We start from the raw sequence: 4,492 nt of genomic DNA, 5'->3' as shown, positions 1-4,492 counted from the left end.
AATGGGATTTATTAAGCCTACTTGAGATATTGTAAAGTACTTAGAAAATCATGTAACCTCTGATATAGATTCCCTGGTAAGAGATTAGTAATACATGTTTAGGTCCCTGACTCCCTGCACACTGCTGCATTTTTCAGATCTTTAACTGCTTTTTTGCACTTTTGTCTTTCCGAAGAAAACGTGTCGGGTCTGCAAGGACCTTTACTTTTTATTTACAAAACTGTATGCTTTAGTTTTCCTTAGACTGCATATGTTCCAAATTTCTGGAATGCACCTTAAATAATATATATACTGGACCAGCAGATGGCGCAGTCAGTCAGATCAACTGCAGCAGTGTCAAAATGACTGCAAGGATGGTTAAGTTGGTGAAAATGTGTGTGTGTGTGTGTGTGTGTGAGAATGTTCTCCATTCTCTGAGGACGATTCTACAAATGACTTCTAAATCCTGACAGTTTTCAGAAAAACCTATGTTTCTATATCAGTGATTCTCAAACTATTTCATGTCAAGGACCCCAGACATTATATGGAATTGACCGCCGACATCCATCTGAAAATATGTTGTTCCCCCCCCCCCCCCCCCCCCCCCCCCCTAGAAGCAAAGATTTGAGTTAAAAGCGTTCGCTCTGAAAGAATATATATTCAAAGATTTGCAAGATTTTTTTTCAACAAAAAGCATGGCAATACATCACATACATAAAAAGTAGATCCAAGTCTACATAAAGTGTAGACTCTAAATCTAAGGGGCTGGGGCAAGTGCTACGGGGCCATGATGGAGTCTGAAAAAGTGGGTTTTCAGACTACGGTGGAAGATTGGGAGTGACATTGGCTATTTGAAAATAGCTGATCAACAAGCTCACAATGCGTTAACTTGTGAGCTTGTTGATCTGTCACTCTAAACAGGAAATCTAGGAGAAAATGTGAATAACACAATTCTTAATTGTGGTGGTCCCTGGTCACAAATTACTTTTAGATGGGGTCTGTGGCCAAATACATATAATTTGTGGACGGTCCTTGACATGAAAAGGCTTGAGAACCACTGCTATAACATTCACACTGTTGAGATGACAAAAAGTTATTTTAAACCTGGGGTTTAAAATCATGTTCTGTGATATTGTGATGGCATGTAGGCTTTCAGAGAAGTTGGAGAGTGTTGTGATTGTTTTGCAAGTTTTTTGTGTGACACAATATGACAGCCTGTGTTGTTTTTTATATATATTTTTTTAACCCACGATTTTGTAACCCATTTTTCACCCCTGTGTCAATTATCCAATGTGATCCTGGGCTCTACACACCCTCCGCCAACCTGGGGAGGGCAACGGACTTGAACTCATGCTCCCTTCATGCATGAGTGTCCAAGTTGCTCCTTTACACCTGGCAGGGGGAAGTTTCCCTGGTTGGACATAGCGCGTGGAAGGAACATGTTATTTCAACGAGTATTTCCCCTCCATCAGGCACCCCGGCTGGCCAAGGGGAGGCAGTTTAGAGACCAGGATTACTGCATGTTTTTTGTGAGGGTACCTATACCCTAGGGGACATGGGGAGAACATGCAAACTCCACACAGAAAGGCCCTTTCGCCAACCCCGCCTCGGGTATGGGCACTGATGACGCGGAGGAGAGAGCACGCCGCCAGCGCCCACAGCGTTCCGAGCGGGAATCGAACCCAGGACCTTGTAGCTGTGAGGCGACAGCGCTACTGACTGTGCTAGTAAAATCTTGAGTTACTTTAACGTACTGTACAATGGGCATGTACATGGAATGGAAGTCGTCGTTTTAGTAATTTGATGTGACAGACAGTAAGTATGGCTTGTGAAGTTTGTTGGTGTGTAAATACAAATAGAGTGGCCTCTGCTGCCATTATTCAAACCTGCAACCTTTTGGTTGTCAAACAGGAGGTCTGACTTAAGGGCAGTACCCTTTAAGAGTAGGTTCAACCACAAAGAAACTGCAACCCCCTTCCTCATTCAGTTGTTGAATACGCTTTCAGAGGTTTCAGTATCATTTTCTTGATGTCCACATTTACCAAATTTTACTCTAGTCATCAAAACATATCCATCCATCCAACTATCTTCAACCGCTTATCTGTAGTCGGTTCGCGGGCGCAACAGCTCCACCAGAGAGCTCCAGACTTCCCTCTCCAGAGCAATATTAGTAACTCCATTCTGGGGGATCCCGAGGCGTTCCCGGCAGATATTGGCGATATAAACCGGGGTCTCCAGCTAGCGGGACTCCTGCATCGAGGACCTCCCTAGGGAGACACTCGAGAGGCATCCTAACCAGATACCCAAACCACCTATAGCTGGCTCCTTTACAATCGAAGAAGCAGCGACTACTCCGATCAATATGATCCTTTTTATGTAGTAAAAAATGAAAAAGGCAGCAGGCGTATATAAAAAAAAGAACATATAAGCAACTTAAAGGAGAATTCCATACTAAAAGGCTTTCTTAGCTTTCTTTGTAGTTGTTACGTCCCCATCAAAGAGGTCCAGGTGTTATTTTGTGCAAAATCTCCTTATTGGCTATTTCCCCTACCATAAGCCCTAAATGAATTGCATTGAATTGAATGGGATGTATGGGGTGTTGTGCTAATTCGCTTATTTCCATCGCTCAAAATTAGATTTCTTTTGTATATATCCTCTCTTCATAATGTAAATAATAACCCAAGCGGCACACTTTACTACTTATTTCGATGGAAATAAACGAATTAGCACAACACCCCATACATCCCATTCAATTCAATGCAATTCATTTAGGGCTTATGGTAGGGGAAATAGCCAATAAGGAGCTTTTGCACAAAATGACACCTGGACCTCTTTGATGGGGACGTAACAACTACAAAGAAAGGTAAGAAAGCCTTTTAGTATGGAATTCTCCTTTAAAGCAAGCAGTGGTGATTTGATTTTCACTGTTGAATTCTTATTGGTGTATGTAGATCTGACCAATGGCTTAGATGCCCAAACATGTTGCTACCACCCCTGTTAGAGAACACAGAAGATCCAGGGGCCATGCATAGGCTACCACCAGAAAAGACAGTTAAATTCAATATTTAGCCTTTCATGAGCAGAGGCAATTCTTGAGACTGATGGTGGGACCCTTTGCGTGGGGGGCCTTATTGCCCTGCACTCCAGGGTCCAGGTGGTAGCCTATACTTTACCAGTCCATACAATGTATCCTTTGTGGGGTCGACCAACTTGGAGCCACTGTTTCAGAAGCTGAACCAAAACGACTTTAGAGACATTGTTTCAGAAGCTGTATAGAGCGCCTTTGGGCTTGGACCTGACACGACAGGCCCATTCACTAACCCAGCCCTTTGGTTATACTTTCAAGATTAAAAAGAAAAAGTTCAATATAGCATATTGCGCTAGAACCACTCAGAGCCATGGAACCACTGAACGAGAAGATTACTTATAATAAGGGTTCAAATGGGTTCTCAGTTCATGTTGGGCAACTTGGGCTGCTCTGAAGAACACGCCCAAGTATTTTTGCCCAATTAAAAGTGACACTATAGCTCTTTCCTTTTTTATGTTGCAACGCAGCAGCACTTTCAGTAAGCTGAGCTCCACCTTTACCTGTTGCAATGGAAATGACTAGGATCCATACCTGTTACTTTGACAAGTAAAACCATATTAAATATGCCTAAGTGCTGTCTCTTTTGCCTCCCCCGCAAACAATTTTAACACCTGCTGGCTGCTTCAAGAGAACAAACTGTTCGATTTAATGTTTTCACTAGCATAAAGTTTGGTTTGGACTCGACTATACTGCAGTGCAGAACCATCTGTTTGACTTGGCCCACGATTTAGACTCTCGTAGAGTTTTAAGTCTAAATCTTGGGCTATGTTTGACTTTGTTTATATGGTTGTTTATGGACGGTTTTTTGGCTTATCAAATTGTTTTGTTTGTTTAATTGCTTTGCTAAAGAAACAATACTACTTGTAGTGTCTAATTCACTCCATGAACAATAAAAACTTAAAAAGCCACTAAAGGCACCGGGCAGCGAATCTTACGCAGTGGTAGGCTATAGGGAATGAGGCCATTGTCCAGTCAGGCAGCAACATTTGATGGTGTTTTATTTCGGCTTCTCCAGACAGACATAGAACAAAAGATGTCAAATTGCTAGGCTCTCCCTGTCCTGCTGGTAAAAAACCATGAACCTTCCCTCACTGACACCTGTGTGTGCTCACTGCTCACTTAATTAAGTAGACTCAGCTGTGCCCCGAGAATTGCCCATCACCTTCAAACTAAAAGCATTAGCTGTAACATAAATAATTGCTGTAAACAAACATAATTAAGCAACGCAAACTAAATAATAAATGCATTAGATAATTATATAGAAAATATACTGAAATACTAAATAGCTCCCACACTAGTACTCACTGCGCTGCAGTGCGTAATTGCGCACAGCTGCAGAGGTGGTGGTGTACAACTGTGTTTCGTATTAAAGGCTGAGAAAGCATCAACGACCACAGGCAGTAGTATCTAGAGACACGTACAGAG

The sequence above is a fragment of the Protomyctophum parallelum genome (genome assembly GCF_964188405.1).
Source record: "Protomyctophum parallelum genome assembly, chromosome: 1".
Classification (NCBI taxonomy): domain Eukaryota; kingdom Metazoa; phylum Chordata; class Actinopteri; order Myctophiformes; family Myctophidae; genus Protomyctophum; species Protomyctophum parallelum.
The sequence above is the reverse complement of the archived record's forward strand: the minus strand, read 5'-3'. Positions refer to the sequence as shown.